The following is a 24451-nucleotide window of genomic DNA, read 5'->3' as shown; positions in this document are numbered from 1 at the left end:
CACCCGGCGTGATGGTATGGGGTGCCATTGGTTACACGTCTCTGTCACCTCTTGTTCGCATTGACGGCACTTTGAACAGTGGACGTTACATTTCAGATGTGTTACGACCCGGGGCTCTAACCTTAAATCGACCCCTGCGAAACCCTACATTTCCGCAGGATAATGCACGACCGAATTTTGCGGGTCCTGTACGGGCGTTTCTGGATACACAAAATGTTCGACTGCTGCCCTGGCGAGCACATTCTCCAGATCTCTCACCAACTGAAAACGTTTGGTCAATGGTGGCCGAGCAACTTGCTCGTCACAATACGCCAGTCACTACTCTTGATGAACTGTGGTATCGTGTTGAAGCTGCATGGGCAGCTGTATCTATACACGCCATCCAAGCTCTGTTTGACTCAATGCCCAGGCGTACCAAGGACGTTATTACGACGAGAGGTGTTTGTTCTAGGTACTGATTCCTCAGGATCTATGCACCCAAATTGCCTGAAAATGTAATCCTACGTCAGTTCTAGTATAATATATTCGTCCAATGAAGACCCGTTATCATCTGCATTTCTTCTTGCTGTAGCAATTTTAATGGCCAGTAGTGTAATTTGCATTCATAAAACCGCCCTTTCACTGGACGACGACCCGTCTTACTATGAGTGAGCGCACTGCAACTGCGTAGGAGACCCTATCTGTGCCCAGTCGTGTGGCAGTTTTCACCATACTAAAATATAAGGGAAAGGACGGAGTGCTGGTTGGCAGGTAGAGGTCGGGCCCAGGAGGCAGCGGTGCGCCGGTGCAGACGACGCACCCGGATCCTGAACCCGACCGCTACAAAATCGTGCCCCACAAAGGCAGACCAACTCGGCACGGTGGGTTGGCTTATACGTCAGCTTGTGAATGGGCGGGTCTTAGCGCACATTTTCACTGCAGTCGTGCTGATTGCACTCCCCGGTATGGCACGGCAGTGATGAAACTAGCCCACTAACGCTGCGGTCACAGTGGCGCTGACATAAGTGTATTTCGCCGGCCATCGACGTAGGCTGAAGTTCGTCGATCTTTAGAAATTACTTAAGTTTTATTTCCCTACAGTATCCATCACAGCTGCGATAGCACTCATTTCTTTGTGATGGTTAGGTTCGGACCATCATGCACAGTTTCATACAATGGCCTACAAAATATGTTATGATGCTGACAACGGCAAAGTTACGAGGGTCACTCCAAAAGAAATGTACCGTACACTATTTTTGTAAAAATACAGTTTTCATGCTGCATGTGTGAAAAATTTACAGTGTGTAGATACATCCTTCCCGCTTGTTTTTAAACTTAGTTCAACCTGTTACCGTGAGTGGCGCCGCCACAGCATGTCTTCAAAATGGCTGCTACACTTGTCGCGCTGTCATAAAATTCCTGTGCTGTGAAAACGATACAGTGGGAAACATCCACAAGAGCTTAAAAAAAGGTGTATGGAGATGCTGCTGTCCATCGCAGTGCAGTTAATCGGTGGACAAATGGGTTACGTGATGAAAGCGGGCACGGCAATATTGAGGATTGGCCTCACAGCGGCACGCCTCGTACTGCACACACTCCAGACAATGTGCAGAGAGTTAACGAATTGGTGACTGCTGACAGACGCATCACAGTGAACGAATTGTCACGCTACTTTCTGATAGGGGAAGGAAGTATTTGCAGAATACTGAAAGTGTTGGCGTTAAAAAAGGTTTGTTCCAGGTGGGTTCACAGGATGTTGACAGTGGCTCACAATGAAACAAGGAAAACGGTATGCAGCTAACGTTTGGAACAGTACGAGAATGAAGAAGATGAATTTTTTGGAAGAACTGTGACAGGTGATTAAAAAAAATTCAAAGCCACAACTTCTGCTGGAAAAGTTATGGCTACGGTGTTTTTCGGTTCCGGAGGACTCTTGCTTGTGGACATCATGCCAAGTGGAACCACTATAAATTCTGATGCATAAGTGACGACACTGAAGAAACTTCATGCTCGACTGAGTCTTGTTCGACCACATCGGCAAAAGCAGGATGTTTTGCTGTTGAACAACAATGCACGGCCACATGTCAGTCGAAAACCCATGGAAACGATCACAAAACTCGGATGGACAACACTGAAACACCCGCCTTACAGTCCTGACCTGGCTCCGTGTGACTATCATCTCTTTGGGAAACTGAAAGACTCTCTTCTCAGAACAAGGTTTGAAGATGATGACTCCCTCGCCCACGCTGCCGAACAGTGGCTCCAACAGGTCGGTCCAGAATTTTACCGTGCGGGTATACAAGCGCTGGTTCCAAGATGGCGTAAGCAGTTGAGAGGGATGAAAATTATGTGGAGAAATGAATGTATTGTTCCTAAAGGATGTATCTACACACTATAAAACCTTCAAACATGTAGAATAACAGATGGATTAAAAAAATAGTGTTTTGGAGTGACCCTCGTACAATGAACTTCCTGGATTGTTCGTACAAGTTGAACATTACTGAAAGTATTACAATTTATTTTTTGCCATCTGTCCTATATATGTTTTTACGTATCTTAGACGTAAATGTAGTCTTAAAGTTCCCACCTATGTTCAGTCTCAGAAGAAAAAGTGACTGCCGGCTGGCCCCCTAGAGACTAAATCCGAGTCGTTCACTTAAGGTGGCCAAAAAAACCGATCGCCGAAGACAACGCTAAGTTCGGCCATCTGCACAATCTGACAACACTGTAAGATGCGGTAGTGTCAGGAGGAAGTGTTGTCAACTTCCGAGATATTGTGGCATTTTAAACTTACAGTCGCGTGGTCGCATCGAACCGTATCTCCTTTCTTCTTTTTCTCCACATTTTGGCCTTCGTCTAAAGTTATGAGAGTGATTGAACACCGAAGATAATGCGATTCACATTCTACCCACCAGCAATAACAAGTACTTCCAGAAACAACTCCGCAGGACAGCTCGTGGCTGCGTCGAGATCATAACAGCTTACGCTCGAGCGTTTCCTCGCGCTGCATCGGCTACCGGCCACCGGCCAGACGCCACCCGCCGCCTGAAATCCGGCACCGCCCATGTGAACGTGGCGCGACGCTCTCAGTGTATGTAACAACTGTCATTTTCGAATTTGAAGTTCTAGTTATCATCTTGCAGTAAGCATTGGATTTTGCATACTTGAAAATCATGAACTACGATAAAGCATTGTAAAATTGGGTCGCAAGCAGAAAAACGTGTAACATGTGCAACACAATTTTACGTTTAGTATAATAGAGGGGTGAATGCAGAGTAGGCAGTTCGATAGATTTGATCTATGTTGGGGTGAGTCCTTTCGAGAAAAATACGCCAGAAGAAGACATCCTTTATTCTTGTTTCAACAAACATCATTCTGGCATGAACGATTTTCCACATTAAGCAAGTCTCGACTACTGATATAATTGTTGGTTTACCATTTAACAGTCATGCGACATTTGCATTCAACAGTCAAGGTTCAGAAGTCTTGTGTAGGAGTACTGCATGCTCTAATTGGAAACAACAAAAATCAACGGAGTGATTATTACCAGATTTGCTTGATCATCATCAGGTCGCTCATTGAGCATACCTATGCAATACTGTCACTGTCGCATTGCAACTCTTATCACTGAGGGACGGACTTGAGCTGCATTAATATACTCATTTCACTAGATATAGTTGTAATTTTCTGAACAATTCACGTTTAATAAGTGACAGCGAATTGGAAACTTAACGTTTGCGAGATGGTTACTTTGTGCATTAATTACAGTGTCTCTCATCGTTTTCTTTGTGGGAAAGTTGCTTCTTTCTGCCCTAGCCTGTACTACAGCAATGAGTGAATGCTCACATTCTTGATACCTCACTGTATCTGTTACAAAGATTCAAATCCCGCTGGAAAAGTATATTCCTAGTAAGATGATTTTGCTCCTCCCCTACTTTCATTGAAAACGACCACAACGAAATTAACGATAGGAATCCTGCGAAACCCTTGAGTTCATACGGAGGTGCTGTGCAAACGAAAAAAAATTGTTTTTCATAATTATCAGATGACAGATGGTATTTGTAAGATGTCAATAATTATGACTGCATTATTAATTGTTGGTTTACAGGCGGTTTTCTGCCGCTTATTGTAGATATTTTTTGAATGTTAGAGCTGGAAGAATCAAAACATCACATTTTCTCCATATGGAATATTCGAATTCACCTTAAGTCTTCACTTTTTGAGCAGCGGCAGAATATACGTCGGAAACCCTGACAACAAGAAACCAGGTCATGCCTGTCTTCTGGAAGGTGTGCCAATGACAGTGATCTCAGTCACAGCAATGTTTAGCAGAGATACGTCGCCAACTCAACCACTGGAGAAGCTCCAAAATTGTGAAACGCGTATGGTGAATACTCTTTCAAGGTTTCGGTCCGATTAAGACAGTAAAAAAAACAAATAATTGTCGCAGTTTTCAATTTATGACGTTTCGTTTCCACTCAGTGCATCGATGTATTAGAAGTAATTACACTCTAGTCCCTAAACATAGTTACAGAAATGCGAATAAGACTCATTGGCACCCACAACTTTGAGACGAAGCTATAGTCACTTGCGAGGTCACTCACAAGAACACATACGCTGGTGTCGTTCTTGGTAGCATTACGGAAAATTGGCAACAACGCAGAATATGTTTGGCAACTCTGTGACTTACGAGTTACTTCCTTGATAGCACAGTATTACTCTGATAGGTTCACTTGCTATTATCGTGTCATTTCAATTGAATATTGTGTGTGATTTTCTCTTGAGATGTGATATAAGGATAACAGTTAATGCTTTTGAGTCCACGAAAATCGTTCCTCACGGGAAATACAACTACTCTCGTCTCTTACGTTGCGATTTATCTGTCATAGCAGCTACTGGACCAATAAGTAAGACACACCTGCCACACTTCTTCCCTAGCTCAGAGGGAGCGTGTTTGCTTACCTAATATACGCTGCTTTCGTTCATTTTTCGAGGCTCGCTGAAATCGAGATTGTTAATTATTTTGTAGCAGAGCTACTAGCAGGCAGATATAACTCAATATGGGAATAGAAGACAACGCTCGAGCAAAATTCGTCTTGCTACTTTCAGTACCCCTTAGTGTCAGAGCGAAAACCTTACGGTACTGCAAAATTTATAATGCCACTTTTGCTTTCTGATGATATATTTTTTGTTGTTGCGAATACACAATTTTATCCATTAACTGCCACATTTTCATAAAACTTGAGTATGAAACAGTACATAAAGTAAATACAGACCTTTTCGTAGTCAAAAGTCGGTAATATCCTACTAATTCGTGTTAAAACAGGCACAGTCGCCTTACAGACACTTAATGCTTTGTTAAGATAGACTGCCGTCGTGATGTTTCTATAATGAGTTGAATTTAATTTTTATTGGTAAAGTGAATATTTTAATAGCGTTTTCCATTAGTTTATTGAACACAACTGTAATGATCAAAGAGAAATTAATCAGCAACAGTATATTCTTTCACAATATCTAAAGCAATCTGACAATGTTAAAGTAGTTTACAAATTCTACGCTTATAGAAACCTACTGGATCTAACGATGCCACTAAACCAGTGTACTTTCAAGAGCGTTTTCGTCTAGGAATCGCCTTACGGTTGATAGATCAAGAGTGGGAAAGGTAAAATTTTACGAGTGTAAGATCAGAGGGACAAGTGGCTGAGAGATGACTTCCCTATCAATCTCCTGGTAGTAGTTCTCAAATCAACAGAGTGCGTTATCAAGCAGTAGTACACTGCGATCGAAAGGTGTCCCAGTCGTTGGCAACAAATTTCAGCTGTGATGGACACACTCTTGGGGAAGAATTCGTAGTACAAAACACATTTTTGGAGCTATCAGATGGAAAATATTACACTACTCTTTGCTCGAGTTTACGTCTTTTTGGATGGCTCAGCGTTTAATTTCTTCTTAGGAAGTCAGCGATAAAGCCATCATAACTCGTCACCAGTGACAATACTGCATAGGAATGCTCAATGAACGACCTCCTGACGTTCAAGCAAAACTGCAATAATAGTCACTCCGTTGATTTTTGTTGCTTGGAATTAGAGCATGCGGTACTCCTACACCAGACGTTTGAACCTTGCCTGTTGAATGCACGTGTCGCATGTGGAAAATCATCCATGCCAGAACAATCTTTGTTGAAACAAGTATAAAGAGTATCTTTTTCTGGCGTATTTTATGCTCCACACACAGTTCAAATTTTTCGAGCTGCCTCCTCTGCATTCAGCCCTCTGTTATACTAGAACTAAACACTGTGTTGCTCGTGTTACACCTTTTTCCGCTTTAGATCGAATTTTGCAACGCTTAACCACATTTCATGATTTTCTAGTACGCAAAATCCAATGCAAGATGATAACTCGAACTTCAGATTCCAAAATGTCAGTTGATACATACACTGGCAGCGGCGCCCGATTTCAGGCGGCGGATGCTGTCTGGCCGGTGGCCGGTAGCCGCTGCAGCACGAGGAAACACTCGAGTGTAAGCTGTTCTGATCGCGACGCAGCCACGAGCTGTCCTGCGGAGTTGTTTCTGGAAGCATTTATTATTGGTGGTGGGCAGAATGTGAAGCAAATTATCTTCGATGGTGAGTCAGACTCATAACTTTAGACGAGGATCGAATTGAGGGAAAAAAAAGAAAAGGAGGTACGGTTGGATGCGACCACGCGACTGTGAGTTTAAAATGTACGACAAGTACCACTAGACCACGGGCTAACGCACCACGACAAAATCTCGAAAGTTGACAACAGTTCCTCCCGATACTTCCTCATCTTACAGTGTTGCCAGATTGTGCAAATGGCTGGACTTAGCGTTGACAGGGGCAGTTGGTTTTATTGGCCACCTTAAGTGAAAGTCTCGGACTTAGTCTCTAGGGGGCTGGCCGGCGGTCAGTTTTTATGTCTAAGATTCCACATGTGAGTAACCAAACATTCATTATTCGTCGCCAGAAATCATTACATAGATATAAGACGACCAGCTTCGTATGAGCTTATTATGTGGATTTTTTCCAATCCAACGCATCAAACTGCAATACTGCTCTACCCTACATGCCTCTTAACGTCAGCAGATGTTGCTGGCAGTGATATGCTACAGCCTCATACGTAACTAAAACATCATATGCACTTTTAGTCGGGGGTAACAGACCACACTTAATAGTACAAACCTTCTTTACAATTGTTCCAATTAATTGCGCTCATTTACATTTCTTTTATATACACAATTTTGACACCTCATGCATTATAATATAACTAAAGCAACGACACAATTTGCATACCACAGACTATCACCTGTCAGTCATAACCTATATAACAAGTTACAATTAAAAATTTATTTTTTTCTTCATAATTTTATTAAAATAACCACAAAGCACAAATTGTTAACATTGAGATGCTTCAATTGTAACGTTTCACATGTTTGGTAATAAGTTGGTTGACCATGACTAATCAGCATGTCCGGTAGTTCATACAGTATTCGTACATTAAATTACCATCCTTCAATTTTATTATGTGCTATAGTCAGTTAACATAATAAAATATTAAAACTTTTAAACGTATTGTTTGCTATATTCAGCTCACATCGTAAAATACTAAAACTTAAAACCTATTCATCACTGGAACTGGGAAATTCCTCACATATTCCGTACAGTTAGTGAAACCACTGACATTTAAAAGTGTCTGCCTGCAACATATTGCGTATTGCACTGACCAGATAGAAGAAAAGTTGTCTATAAGTTGTTATGCATAAGCTGCAACCATTACATTGATTGTATACTTTCATCATCTCATATCACAAGTAAAACATTTCTTTATAAAATTAATCAATGCTACCACCCATCGTTAAAGTTTACCTACATATCCCATGCCTGGCATCTACATTGTCTACAAACAAATCACTTTCATGCAGCTACTAAACTACTGCCTTCCACATCCAGATCCAGCCATAACATTTCCGTAAGCCTGGGTTAACAAACTTACAACCAATGCCTTACCTATGGCACGTATTCTCGTGTGCTATATGTTATGATGGCTGGAATCATACCCACATTATAAGCCAAAGAAATTACTGATATATCAATTGCGAAGGATATTTAAGTAAAATAAAGATTTAATAGCGCAAATTGTTGGGCCTATACTCCATCAGTATGCTGGAACTTCGTAAACTTTACAAATCAGTTGCTTCTCAATTCCTCATGATACAAACTATGTGTCTTTGAATCACCCACTAATCGTTAACTAAGCCGTATGCAAACGTACATAATCTGGCTAATTACCAAGACTAACAGCAGCTCCCAGAATGTCAATAATCACTGGCACATCCTCTGTAGGATTACGTAAAAAAGGAGCTACTAAATCATCTGCAATAGGATTTACAGAAGGAACAGGTATACTGTTTGAACCTTTTGCCTCCATCATCCCTGCTTGTCTATGCTCACTACCTATCCTTAAAGCATCAACCTCCTTTCGTAACGCTGCATTCTTCCCCTCCAGCTTGGCAGGTATACTGTTTGAATCTTTTGCCTCCATCATCCCTGCTTGTCTATGCTCACTACCTATCCTTAAAGCATCTACCTCCTTTCGTAACGCTGCATTCTTCCCCTCCAGCTTGGCAGTTCGTTTCATCGAAACTTTGACCTCTTCTTTCGCCATCACTGAACTTGCTTCTGGCATTTGTGAAACCTCTATCTAAAAATAGAGTGCTACACCTAAAGTACACCTAAAAGCGAGGATATCTACAACGAAACATTCAGACAGAGGTTCAAGTGATATGAAACTAATTCTTATGAGACGAGACTATCAGCACTGATGTTCTTCATGCCCTTAACGTCAGTATGTGTCACACGCTGCTGGCACGGCCCGCATATACAGTAATGCACAACCCACCTCACTAACCGCAAATTGTACTCTCTATAGTTCCCCCTAAACTGTGGCAGATCCGCATGACTTTTTGGTTTCTCAAATCGCACCCGCAAATTCCTATGCACATCAGTCCTGTCCACCACAGCCATACACAAGACTAACTCGACAAAGGCAGAAAATATAATGAGCAGTCATTAAACTCTTGCCATTGAAACTGCAGGACAGAACTGGCAATGAATTCACAGACGAAGCATCCTTTCGATGAATAGCAGCAGCTGACGTTGCAGTAGACACTTATGACACCAGATGTAAAGGCCAGTAATCTGACCTCTGCTATTGCAGAGATAACGGCTATGTGAAGGTCAGGAACTAACACTGTCTCCTTCGCCGGGATATGTTGAGGGTGGTGGTAGTGGTGGTGGTGAAAAAATGAGCGGTAAGCTGCTGGTTCTGTCAGACGTCTATTAATCATAGGTAAGGAGGTGTGGTGGCCACTATATGGAAGTCGACCTCGGAATAATTCAGGGGGGCACAGAGCTACCCAAACTGTCATCAGCTGCTACACATGGGCAGCAGCGTGTATAAGCAGCGTCACCCACAGTGGGCGACGGGATGATGTATGACAGTCCTGTCCAGGCTGCTTGCCCACTTTAGGCCTTGGAGCTCTTCACAGAGCAGGTCAGTACCAGAAACATATCCCCCAGCATGACTGACGTCATTGGTGTGTGCCCAAGCTGCGTGATGATCAGTGTCGATGTAAGACTCCTGGTAATGGTGCACTATGACAGAGGCTAGGCTGGCTCCAGTCAGGGCCCAGCCAGGTGTCCTACTAGAGAGGTGGCCTCCATCAGCAAGTAGTCACCCCGAGGGAGACTCAATGGTGCAAAGGCGACAAGTCTTCAATGTGCGGTCCCCAGCTCAGGTGGAGATTAAGTCCTTGATACATGACTAGATACATCACCATTATCTGCAGCAGCCTCCATCCTATCAGCTGTGGAAGAAGGAATTTGTTGGCATCATGTATACACTCTAATATAGTCACGTACAGAGAACGTCGGCGAGTATCTGAGAACATCTGAGTACGTCTCAACATGGGAGTCTACTTGAAGGGGATATTTATGAGAGTCGGTGGCCAACACTTATCCAACAGCAGCACCCACAACAGAAGGCGCAACAGGCCGTAGTAGCCACGTGTCACCATTGCGTGGTGATAAGTGTGTTGCTATTCAAGCCTTTCTACTGTGTCGATGAAAGACCAAATACTATGTGCGCATTTTTTACTGATGCGGATATACGAAACACAAATTTAAGCACAGTACAGCCACAAGGCGCAACGAAGGGCGAGTTTCTTATTGGTGGGAAGGAGACGTTTACACTTTGACGTCGCAGCTTCGGGGTGCCTTCGACGCCAAAGAAGAAGAGGTCGGGAAGACAATGGTTGTTATTCTAAAAAGAAAAACAGAAGAATTTAAATGTGAATTTTTAACTGATATGTTTAAAATGTTATGGGGCTGTTAAATACAGAAAGATTTTGAAAGGAAATGGTTACGTGATTTCGTAGATAGTGGATAGCAAACATGACCTTCCACTATCACAGCGTTTTCCTGTAGACGGTGAAGAAGTTCTATATAGCTACGTGTGGCACTGCATAGCAGGAGCGCAACTTCAGGGAGCGACATGAGAGCAGGAAGAGAAAGTTTAAAGGTATAGGTAATTATAAATGTACGACTGACAGATCACATTAATGGGATTGATTCCCTAGTTAAGTACTCTCCAGCAGCGAATACCAGCGGTTAGATTTTGAACTGGGTGCTGATGACTTCATTAGTTCTGCTCTTCTTGTTTAGTCAGCTGCTGAAAGAGCCTAGCTGGAACTGTAGAACTGCACTTCACGATTCAGAGGCGCCGGACAGCTTCTGCCTCTTGATGAGTTTCCTGAATAAGCGCTCTTGCACTCTGAATACATCATCTAACTACATACAGCATGCTCACCAAGACGCGTCTCTGCCTATGACATCGTTCTGCTACACTGACACTAGGCAGATTAATGCTCCAGACTAGGGCGCGGCAAAACTGTGTACATTAAAGAATTTCAGGAATGAGAACTTAAAGTGAGTTATTTGAACAGGTAATTGTATCAGCCGTTTTTAAATGCGAATATGTCTGGGAGCAGAGGCTTGCCCCAACAGCTTCATAATGAGTAACTTTATTTGTTAAAATGTTAAGATTAAAGTATTCAGGTAGAAGATGTGGTTCTTGTAGCAGACGCGGATAAAATTTGATGGAATGTTGCCTAAGACATGAGAATGGCTCTCCTACAGCAACTGCAATACTAATATTAGATCTCATTTTCATATGTTCAACTAGTTACGGTTCAGTAACATTTTTACTGTAACGATAAAATTTTTGCAGCGTTAGTAACTGAAAATCTCTCCTGTTAATTTCTGATCTACTGACATAATTGGTGAAAGTATCTGCAGCATGGACGTTCTGCTTCAAAGGGTCCATTGTAACATCCTCTTCTTTCTCTTTACACACAACCACTTGTTTGGCGTGAACGTACTACGAATACTGTTGTCAGATGATGTAGGAATATCGTTTTCACATCTCACACCTGCAAGTAATCCATTCAATTAGCGATGTAAACAGCTGTAGTGTAAGTGCCCCCGACTCGCAGCGAGCGGCGATCTGATAAACAGCGAGGTTGTAGCATAAACTTACTTTAACAAGGGAATGGTCAGATTTGTCGAGTCGAAACCTTCCGTAACATTTTTTGCCGTTTTTAGTTAACGCTACTTGACACACATAAGCATAATTTCAGTTGAAGACTGGAAGGTATCTAAAATGATCCCATGCATCCGAAAGGGAACCTAAATAACATCACTAAAACTGGGATTTCCTGGCTTGATGCCAGCAACTGTGAATTGGATACCCCTGGCTATAGTTAGCTGTTGTTAAGGCGCGTGTAGTGTGCATGACCTGGGCTTTGGGTCCCTTCACCGCCGTAGCTTAGTAGTGCGACACTGCACCTCAAGTATTCGGTCAGAAGCGCTGGCTGACCTTCCTGATAAAAAAAAAACTGAATAAAGTATTCAACGAAGTACTTGAAGAGGCTCCAGCGCGGCTCCCTGCCAGGTAGGGGCTCGGGTTCGATTCCCGGTCTTACCAGGGACTTTTTCTTGATTACATGACGTACTGGGTGCACTCAGACTCGTGAGTCCAACTGGAGAGCTACTCGACGGATTAGATGCGTTACCAAGGTCACGAAACCCGGGAAATCTGTGTTCTGATCACTTGCTCCTTCATATCGCATCCGGTGACGCCTTTGGCAGAAGATGAGACGGCGTCGATCGTGTCCAATTGCCCTGTCTAGGCCCAGAACGCGGAACTTGACTGTCGCTATAGCCTTCATACAGGAGGAATGTCATTTCAAGGTTTTCTGAAATACGGAACCTAACATTTAAATTTTTTGTGCTTTCTTTTAATATCTGCTTAATATTTGGAATCAAGTTCTAACCACGCGTTTCTTCTTCCCCGTGAAATCAAATCCCTCTTCTTTTAGATTCTTGGCCTAGTCATAATAATTCTGTATCACCCGCCGCTAGAACTATCGCTGACGAAGATGTACAGATACTTCAGATTACACCTGTTACAACAAATGTACTTCAGCCATTAGACCGAGAATTTTTCCATTAGTGGAATGTATTTTACAGAAAGTTAACACCACCGTAGCAACATTTTTAAGTTTTAATTACTACTGCACTACTTTTTCGTCTCCTACTATTCAGGATCATAATAAATGAGCAGAGTATTTCTCAAAATATACCGATGTTCTCCAGTTCTCTTTCCCAGTTTTCTATAAGGACGTCTGATTCTGTATGCTATTGACAGGGCTGCAAGTTGTCATGCTAAAACTGTGTTCACGGTGGACAAAAAAGTGTATTTGGAAAATTCCATCAATAATTAGAAGTAGCAAAACAAGTAGACGTGTTTAAATTTTACCACCTACGCTCAGTATCGATTTGGTAAGTAAGTTATTGATAAGATATAAGTTGTATTTCTGCACGAATATTTAATTATATGTAGATCGCTTTCAGTCTGCATTAGTACGCGCGTCGCGAAATCTATGGGAGCAGTGGCAAGAGATCGGCGTATCGCGTAGCCAGAGAATTTGGGACTGTACATCAGGCAGTTGTAGGTAAAGAAACTACGCGGAAAGTGTCATACTCCATTATATTTTTTTGACTAACTTCCAGTTCATGTCAGCAGCGAAAACTATCCGTACGGAAGTTTTTCAGAGTTGACTGACAGTTGGAAGAAGTCAACACTGGTTTCGATATGACAGGGTTTGGCCATTCCTTTGTAAGTCTACATCCAAAGAGTGACATTTTAATGCACACGACAACGTCGCCAGCAGGAAGTGCAGTTAATAATCTGCAGACGGAAATTCCTCTTCTTTTTTGCCAACGATCTGGACAGAGGTGGTTTGTCTATGTAACACGACAATCCTTTCCTGCTACTTTTTATCTGATTGTTTATGACAGAGAGCTACACTCACACATGAACAGTTGATCGGTAAGAATAAATGATCGTACTGCTGTTTCTCTGAGCTCACAACTTCAAGAACAATACGCCTGTGGTAAGGACACACGTAAAAGAAATATTTTTTGACGGGCATCTTTTAGCGAAGACTAATGCTTTAAAGACAATCGTCATGTACACAAAATACTTCACTACGGAAGGTAAATGCAAAACTTCAAAGAAAATTTAATTTATTTATTTCGTAGATTAACTGACGAAAGTGGAGTCCACCGTATGAATATTCTTTAACTTTTGAATACAGCTTAAATTAGCGTAAGTTTCTGGCTATGTACAACGCTCAGAATACCGTTAGCTGCTATTTATAATTATCGTCAATTGAAACATGCTCTGTCGATAGAAAAAGTTCTTCAAGGAAACAATCGTCCAGCTAAATGACATTTAAAAATGAAGAAATTAATGTAATCGGACTTCAATATTGACGAAGATAGGGTCTTTCTCTATTAATAGAATGTTTAACGAAAGAGCACAAATGAAGCTTGAATCTTTTAATTATTCAACAGTCCGGCTTCATTCCTTTGAAGAGAACCTTTGAAAATCATAAAAAGCACATGTAATGCGAAAATCTTTTCAGATAAGGTATATCACCTGCTGCTATGGAACTAAACACAGTTTGATAATTTTCTTCAACTTACTTATCCGTAAGTAGGGAGTACACCAAATTTACACATAGTCCCTACCATGATGAGACGGAAAAAGGTAGGCAAGCACGGAAGTGACATACGATGCTAAAACATATGCTTGATAAAAGCGAAATAAAGTGGCTTTTAGTAAGTCTTTCAGGTTCCCCTTACTTAGTAATATACACTGGTAATCACTCACCTAGTGATTAAAGTTTTATCCTTTTGATTTTAAATACAGTGAATGCAAAAAATTATTCTGCAACATATTCTAGTATAAGAAAAAAAAGTAATATTATACACTGATGCTGACGACATAATGAAGAATAAAATTTCACATCTACAGGTTTCACATCTGTGTCGACGTTAAATATTTCTTTACTGCTGTCTGTGAAGATAATTTGGTTTGTAAACTGTGAAACTGACCGCAATGAATTATTGAAGAGCGATGTAATACACATAGGCTCGTAAAATGATTGTGTTTTGCTTGGGATCGTAAAATTAACTTCTGATCGGTAAATTATCTGCAAGCAAGAAAACATTTTTTTATTTGAAATATTAGGAGCTATGTAGAATTCTCTGACTGGGTTTCAACATTAATGCGAGAGGTAGAAACGCTGAGTGGCTTTAAACATTCAGACTTAATATTTCATGTCTGGTAGAGAACATTTTTACTAGAGTAATGGTATAGGTAAAATGAATATTTCCGTCTTACTAAGTTTTCTACTCAGCGTTATCTCACTCACTGAAAATGCCTGGAAGTAGCTGCAACGAAATTGTAAACTAAGACTGTGTAAGTGCTCATCGGCTATCTGGCCACAGTCCGCTGCTAATTATTTCTGTTCTAAAATAAGGAAATGAGTCGAGCTTATGGAATTGTTACTACCTAACCTGCATTCTAAGTGTTGCGCTACATTGATGAATCTGTAGCTCAAAAAAAAATCTGGTAATTCTTTGGCAATAGAAAACATATTTTCTCTCTCATCAGAAACTATTCAAAGAAAGTGACACACTTACGACCACTGACCAACTAAATTATATGCCTGTGTCTCAGTAACTCTAAACGATAACTGTGATAAAGTAGAAGCGCTTTTCACTATCATCACTATCACAACTTCAAATTTCTCCCACAGTCACACCAGAGTAATTTTAATTCTAACAATGTACATTATTTTCTGCAGTTATGTGCATTCTTCCCATGCAGTCATAGATTTAGAGAAAGAGACACTGCTCGCTCCGGGAATTGTTCGATTTCAATATCATAAAATACTGTTGACATACAATAATGTATAGAAGCACATGTTATTGAACTAATTTTTATGTTTGAAATTAAAATATTTTAACCTGTTGGTACTATGAAAACATTATCCCCCACTTGTTGTTGTAAGTTTAACAATTCTTTCAGCCTCAAATAGCTGTTTTTAATCAATTAATCAAAATGCAGTGTTACAGGATGTAGTTTGCACTTGATATCGGCCCCGCACTATCAGGGGCAACACATCGCACTGCCAATTTTTCATTTTGGGAAAAAATTATCTGTAAGCAGTTTGAATTGAAAATAGTTACAAAACTTTGGATTATGTGCGTGTAATTGCGCACTGGATTTAAAGCACTGGAAATAATAGATCACTACAATGAAACTGAGTGCATTTTCTAAGTTTTAAAAATACTCTCGTCGTCATTTAATTATATTGAACTTCATTCTAGGTATTATGCATTAGAGAACAAATTCCTAATATATTAACAATCCACCTAATGTTCCAAATAGCCGTACACTTTTACTACAGGATTACATTCCTATAGGTGATTTAGTGGGTCTAGCGAGGTACGATACGCTGCCAGACTATTCGTTAAACTAATAATATCTGAGTGCAGCCCCATGAACAAAGACATCTTGGGAAGACGGAAATGTCCACAGCATATTTATCACGAAGATGTATAAGAAATGACAACACTTGGTTCATCGAGAACGTTGAAATAACGTCCTGTTAATGTTCATGGTAACTACAAAGAATGGACGCAAGGCAATGGACGATAACATCCCCAAAATACCACAGAACCACCTCCGTCCTGAAGAACATGCTGCACAGACTGAAGCTTAGTTTCATTGGGCGATCAGTACATCCGTTACATTGCATCATTTGAAAAGAGATGGAACTTCCACTTGCCGGGCCACACCGCACACCACAAGCCAACTACTGTACAGTGTCCTTGACATTTGTCCAATTGAAGAGCCGCAGGTTTCTATACAACTGTGAACAATGCTCTTTTCGACAGTGACTGACTCCAAATGTCCATTGTACTCACTTCCATTCATAATTTTCTGTAGTAAAATAGTTAAGATGGATTTAAAGTAAGGTGTGAAACAGAATGGGATTGACACCGTGTTACACCCTTCCCTGATCCTAGCTTGTTAGAAACTTTTTACGACCAGTATTCTTACGACATGGTACATTTTTGTTAGTAGTAAAAACATTGAATATTCCACGTTGATACACAAAAAAATCAGAAAAATTCATTCAAGGTAAACTTATTGGCGCATCTAAATACGGTAACTCCTTTCTCCCATTCTGTCTCGTCTCCACATCAGTCCATCTCACTGTGCAGATCCCGTACAAATGGCTGGTACGAACAAATCACTTCAGTGCTGTGCGTCAGTTGCGGAGGATCACATGACCAAATGGTACAGGCTGTACCCACTTTTGCATCAGTTCTTAACGCTGGAAGTCAGGTGTCCGTGTTGCGGTTGGTTGGATGGTTGATCTGGGGGCGGGGACCAAACAGCGAAGTCATCGGTCCCATCGGGTTAGAGAAGATTGAGGAAGAAAGTCAGCCGTGCATTTTCAGAGGAACCATCCCGCATTTAAGAGGTGCGAATGAGTAGGCTGTTGACCAGTTCTACCTTTGCAACAAATCAAAGTACAAGGAGCAATCCTCAGGGAGAGTGTAGGGGTGAAAACAATACTTTAGGTTGAGTTTACATATAAAGAACATGCATTTTCTGCGATTAACGTTGTTTTTCACTTATTTGTTTTTTAAATTGGAACAGCAGATTGTAAATTTGTATCGTCTGTATAGATCTTGAGTACCCAACCAACTAAAAAGCAACGAAACTTTGTGAATGCCCAGGAAACATACATTGCTTCAAACTCTGTAACTGAAAAGTTACATTCTCACTTCATTGACTACCCAGCTCTCAAAAGCAACCGTCTAACGGTACAAGATTCCATCCTCCTCATTTTGCTATAAGATTTCAGTCAAAAATCAAGTCTTCGAGCTGTCAGCTCCATGACAAAATTTCTTGCCTAAATCAAGATGTGGCAGAGTGGGAACAGCCTGTTTCACACACTCAAACACGACTAGCGTTTGGTAACCCATGATTGCACGGGGAAATGTGACAGCCTTCACACTGAGATTCCTAAAACGCTCAGAAAAATTAGAAAGACCTAAATATAAATGGATTTCGTGTTGGTTAAAGAAATCGTAATATTTCTGACTGTTTCAATTGCATTTGGATGCCCACTGCAGTCGCAATTTGCGCAACAAATTTGACCTACTTTCACCCGAACCGGGATTTTTCGAAGTTTCGATGATTCCAGATTTCTCAAAAACACTAAAAAGTCTAATCATAGCGTGTAGGCTAAAAAGTCTGTCCAAACCTCATTGTGATCTATAGAAATTCTGTGCCCTTTCTCAATTTTGCAGGTAGCATGTTACTGAAACCTTTTATAAGGCCAATTAAGCTCACACTATGATAGAATCGTAGCTTTTGAAATTGATAGCGTGTACCACAATAGAAAAACGCCGTGTATTTCTGACATGAGGTGTGTAGTTCAGTTTTGCAGTACTCATCTGTAGGTCAATGGAAACTACTGTTTCCTTGGTGTATCTGTAACAGTTCATCTAATGTTTAAGACCTGTTGGTTTACAGGGATTAATATCGTTAATTTTTCAACAATCTAAAACCATTCTTATGCAAGACTAGCAAGGGATTATTATACAAACGAGCACTGACATCATTGACATCCTGTTGCAACGTCTGTTCAGTCCCTTCTTCCACATTCTCTTTATATATAAATGGTTTTGGATGCGGCTTAACAAAATACTTTCTATGTTGCTAAAACTTCAACTCTTTAACCGCTCTGAACATGTTAACGAGCACTTCTGCCACTGTCCTAGGACACTCTGCACGCATTTACACGTGCCTTTTATCCTTTCGTCCGGTGTTCTAGACGTGTATACTCGTACGCTATTGCCACTGCCTTTGTGCTTCCGAATTATTACGCAGTCAGTCCAGGACTTTGTGCGCTCCGGGCATGTTACCGCGCGAGGTACTGAGCGGTCAGGTAGAGCGGTCAACTGTTCATACCCATATCAAAAAAAGTTTTGCATCACCTCGGTTCCAAACGTTTCGGGACCTGTACAGAACATTGGATTAGAGATCAACATAAATATCATTTCCGGCCTTTTTGTTGCTCATGAAAACCACACACTGCATGTTGTACCACTATACAGCGAGACCTTCAGAGGTGGTGGTCCAGATTGCTGTACACACCGGTACCACTAATACCCAGTAGCACGTCCTCTTGCATTGATACATGTCTGTATTCGTCGTGACAACTACCTTCAAGTTCATCAAGCCACTGTTGGTCCAGATTGTCCCACTCCTCAACGGCGATTCGGCGTAGATCCCTCAGAGTGGTTGGTGGGTCACGTCGTCCATAAACAGCCCTTTTCAATCTATGCCAAGCATGTCGATAGGTTACATGTCTGGAGAACATGCTGGCCACTCTAGCCGAGCGATGTCGTTATCCTGAAGGAAATCAGTTCACAAGATGCGCACGATGGGGGCGCGGTTTCTCGTCCATGAAGACGAATGCCTCGTCAGTACGCTGCCGATATGGTTGCACTATCGGTCGGAGGATGGCAGTCATGTATCGAACAACCGTTACGGCGCCTTCCATGATCACCAGCGGCAATCGTCAGCCCCACATAAAGCCACCCCAAAACAGCAGGGAATCACCACTTTGCTCTCACTAGGAAACCAACTGTTTAAAAAAATGTAGAAAATAAGAGGAAAGATCTGTTGCTAGGTAGCAGCCGTGCAAGAGGTGTGGGCCAGATTTTGCAGGAAAAATTAGGTGACAAGTACCAGATCACAAACTTTTTGAAGCCAAGTGCACGTATTAGCCAGGTGGTAAAGGATACAGGTTCCGTGTGCAAGGGTTTTTCAAAGCAGGATCATGTGGTGATAGTGGGTGGAGTGGGAAACAGTATTGCTAGGGATCAGGGCTACAGTATTGAGTGTGACCTGGTGAAAATATCCTCTGCAACGACCCATACCAATGTTGGGCTAGTGCCTGCTTTCGTGCAGCATGATCAGCCCCAGTTGAACCGCTCTGTCAGGAGGGTAAATATGGAGTTGAATCAGTTGCGTAGGGCGGTCACTCTGTCAGACATTGGATTGCTTCCTGTCGAGGCTATTGATAGGGGGGGGGGGGCGGATTTCACAAGGCATGGCCTACACCTCAATAGGAAAGGGAAGGATGTAATGACCCAGGAACAGCCAAATAATAGAAAAACTACTGTGCTACATTAAGAAAAGTTATTAAGAAATCCAGAAGCATGTGCGTCATGTCTGACATTAATACCTCTGGTAACAAAATCAAAACAATTCGGAATATTATTACAAGGGAGACAGGGCAACCAAGAGTACAGGATGACGGCATTACCATCAAAGTGAATGTAAACTTGACAAACAACAAGCCGGAAGTCGAAAACATTTTGAATAATCATTTATTATGTGTTACAGAGAAAATAGGATATAAATAGTAGGCAGTTAATGGAAGAGGCCTTACCCACACAATTTGATACAATTTAAATTCCACCCACCTCTCCTTCTGAAATTAGGAAGATAATAAACTCTCTCAAGAATAAAAGCTCAAATGGAATTGACGGCATTTCCAGCAGGATAATAAAAGCTTGTTCCGAAGAGATGTGGGATTCTTAGCCACATATGTAATAGCTCTGAAGCAGGGTATTTTCCCAGATAGACTGAAGTATGCCATTGTTAAACCTTTGCATAAAAAAGGGGATACGTCTGATGTCAACAACTACCGCCCAATCTCTCTTCTGACTGCCTTACCCAAAATTCTTGAAAAAGTAATGTATTGTACAGTAGCTTCACACCTTTGTAAAAATAAAGTTTTAACTAAATGTCAGTTTGTTTTCCAGGAACGTTTTTCAACGGAAAATGCTATATATATATTTTCACTAATGAAATATTAAATGCTCTGAGTAACCGGAAGTCACCCGTTGGGATTTTTTGTAATCTCTCAAAGGCTTTTGATTGTGTAAATCATGGATTACTTCTAGATAAGCTCAAGTACTATGGTATGAATGGGACAGCGCTCAAATGGTTTAAATCATACCTAACTGGAAGAATGCAGAAAGTTGAAATAAGCAGTTCACATAATGTGCAAAAAACTGGTGATTTCTCAAACTGGGGAACAATCAAGAATGGGGTGCCGTAAGGTTTGGTCTTGGGTCCTCTGCTGTTCTTATGATATATTAATGACTTGCCATTCTATATTCACGAAAATGCAAAGCTGGTACTTTTCGCGATGATACACATGTCTATCACACGCAACAGACAAGAATTAACTGATGAAATTGTAAACGATGTTTTTCAGAAAATCATGAAGTGGTTCTCTGCAAATGGGCTCGCATTAAACTTTGACAAAACACAGTATATACAGTTACACACAGTAAATGGAATGACACCATTAATAAGCCGGCCGCAGTGGCCGAGCGGTTCTAAGGCGCTTCAGTCTGGAACCGCGCGACTACTACGGTCGCAGGTTCGAATCCTGCCTCGGGCATGGATGTGTGTGATGTCCTTAGGTTAGTTAGGTTTAAGTAGTTCTATGTTTTAGGGGACTGATGACCTCAGATGTTAAGTCCCACAGTGCTCAGAGACATTTCAACACCATTAATAAATATAGACTTCGATCAGAAATCGGTAGCTAAGGTAGAATATTCAAAATTTCTAGGTGTATGCATTGATGAGGGCTTGAACTGGAAAAAACACACTAAAGATCTTCTGAAACGTTTGAGTTCAGCTACTTGTGCTATTAGGGTCATTGCAAATTTTGGCGATATACATCTCAGTAAATTAGCTTACCACGCCTATTTTCATTCTCTCCTTTCGTATGGCATCATATTCAGGGTAACTTATCTTTCAGTAAAAGCGTGTTCATTGCACAAAAGCGTGTAATCAGAATAATTGCTGGAGCCCATCCAAAACAGTTTGTGAATCGCTGCTCAAATGTAAAGTAGGTGACAAATTTACTTGTATGTACACTGAAGCGCCAAAGAAACTCGAATAGGCATGCGTATTCAAATACAGAGAATTGTAAACAGACAAACGTGGCGCTGCGGTTGGCCACGCCTATATAAGACAAGTGCCTGACACAGTTGTTAGATCGGTTACTGTTTCTATAGAGTCTGGTTATCAGGATGTAAGTGAGTTTGAACGTGGTGTTATCGTCGGCGCAGGAGCGATGGGACACAGCATCTCCGAGGTAGCGATGAAGGGAGGATTTTCTCGTGCCATCATTTCACGAGTGTACTATGAATATCAGGATCCGGTAAAACATCAAATCCCTGACATCGCAGCAGCCAGAAAAAGATCCTGCAAGAACGGGACCAACGACGACTGAAGAGAATCGTTCAACCTGACGGACGTGCAACCCTTCCACAAATTGCTGCAGGTTTCAGTGCTGGGCCATCAACAAGTGACAGCGTGCGAAGCATTCAACGAAACATCATCTATATGGGCTTTTGGAGCCGAAGGCCCACTCGTGTACCCTTGATGAGTGCAAGACACAAAGTTTTACGCCGCGCGGGATTAGCCGAGCGGTCTGGGGCGCTGCAGTCATGGACTGTGCGGTTGGTGCCGGCGGAGGTTCGAGTCCTCCCTCGGGCATAGTAGTGTGTAAGCTTAGGGACTGATGACCTTAGCAGTTAAGTCCCATAAGATTTCACACACATCTGAACATTTTTTTCTTTTTTGAACAAAGTTTTACGCCTCGACTGGGCGTATTAACACCGACATTGGACTGTTGATGATTGAAAAATATTGCCTGGTCAGACGAGTCTCGTTTCAAATCTTATCGGGCGGTTGGACGTGTACAGCTATGGAGACAACATCATGAATCTATAGGCCCGGCACGTCAGTAGGGGACTGTTCAAGATGGTTGAGGCTCTGTAATGGTGTCTCCACACCAGTGGAGTGATATGGGACTCCTGGTACATCTAGATACTACTCTGACGGATGACACGTAGGTAGGCATCCTCTGCATCCATTCATGTCCATTGTGCATTCCGACGGACTTGGGCAATTCCAGCAGGACAATGCGAAACCACAAGCTTCCAGAAATGCTACAGAGTGGCTCCAGGAACAGTCTTCTGCGTTTAAACCCTTCCGCTGGCCATCAAATACCTCAGACATGAACATTGTTGAGCGTATATTGGATGCCCTGCAACGTGTTGTTTAGAAGAGATCTCCACCCCCTCGTACTCTTACTTATTCATAGAGAGACCTTCAGGATTTATGGTGTCAGTCCCGTCCAGCACTACCTCAGACATTAGTCCAGTTCATGTCACGTCATGTTGCGCCATTTCTGAGTGTTCGCGGGGGCCCTACACGACATTAGGCAGGTGTACCAGTTTATTTGGCTCTTCAGTGTATATAGATTATTCTGTCCAACAAGTGGCGTAAATCAGTTCGTGATGCACCGTAATGACTTCGTTTCATGTCAAAAAGATTGGTTTTGGAGCTCCTCCTCTTCTCTTGGTTGAATACACATCTGAAGCTCACAAGAAGCGTCTTGTCTTTAGAGGCATGACAGTTTTTTAAAGACCTCTTGTCTTAAGTGTATTTTTCAGTACCCTGAACAATGTGGCTACTATAGCAATACGCATATTTTCTTCCGCAGCTTCGGAAACTCACAATTGTTGTTGTGACACTTAATTGCTATAACACTTGTGGTACATTTTAGCTTTCGAAAGTAGGTGTTTACAAATTTGCTAAGTTATTTAATTTTGTGCACAGGCCACATTTAGTGTCGTGGCCTCCAGTCAGATCATCAGCAGGTGAAGTGGCCACTTTTCCTAAACTTATTTTTTGTAATGTGTTTTTCTTTTTTCAGTGCAACTGAGCTGATAATAAGGCAATAGCATTTCATGAAGTGAATATACTAGGGGAATAGTGTATTAACAACTTGATGAAAAGCTATGTTCTCTTATTACAGGTGTAAGAGAAGATACCGTCAAATTATTTAAGAAAATCACGACATTCATGAGATGTAAGAAAAGATGTAAGAAAAGACGTGTTTTGCCGAAGCATCCACATTATTCATTGTCCCGAAAAATAGACTTAAGACAAGAGTTCTTTAAAAAAACTGTGATTCCAGTGTGTAAACAACCAAGAGAAGAGCTCTTGGACCATATTTTTTACATGAAACGAAGATATTATAGCACATCACTGATTGACGCCACTTGCTGAACAGAATTATCTACCACACCCAATCAACAAAGGAAAACTGATGGTATGCAGGGAATGAATGATACGTTTTTTGGAAGAGAAATCCAAACACAAGTGACAAGAGCACTAGGTTAAAGTGCAACCGATCTTCAACGTAAGAGGCAAGACCAAGTTCGTGGTCTCAGCGGAATGGTATATGCCTGAAGGAGGCGCATTTATTTCTCTTTTTCTGGTATTTCCCAGAGAGAGATTGGAAATTGAACTTTAAGATATTCCTGCCTTAGGAAGTGCGTTTGCTTGTCATCTCAGTGAGTGGTTTCAGATGCACATTTACATGAAGTGCTGCGACACAAAGCCTCCGTCCGAGGACTCCATACATCGATATCTGAGTGGGCAGCGCGTGGGAATGCCATACAAAGGGGCCCGGGTTCGATTCCCGGCTGGGTCGGTGATATTTGCTGCTCATGGACTGGATGTTGTGTTGTCTTCATCATCATCATCTCATCCCCATCGACGCGAAGTCGCCGAAGTGGCGTCAATTGAAAAGGCTTGGGATAGGAGACCGGTCTTCCCGACGGGAGACCCTCGCCACACATATCATTTCAATTTTCCATGGACATTTAACCTATGCAAAAAATTTTGAGTTCGTAGAAATAACCAGGCCGTGTCATACAACTGTAGTCTGCTTGCACACCACACTGTAGTCACAAACTACTGCCCCCAGATGTCTTCTTTTTGGCACCTTTCGAAAGATTGTACACCAGAGCGTGTGAAGTTTCTCCGAAATATCCCAGGAGCATTTATTCAAAGTT

The sequence above is a fragment of the Schistocerca cancellata genome, chromosome 7, assembly GCF_023864275.1.
Source record: "Schistocerca cancellata isolate TAMUIC-IGC-003103 chromosome 7, iqSchCanc2.1, whole genome shotgun sequence".
NCBI classification, from domain to species: Eukaryota; Metazoa; Arthropoda; class Insecta; order Orthoptera; family Acrididae; genus Schistocerca; species Schistocerca cancellata.
This window is presented reverse-complemented; position numbering follows the sequence as displayed.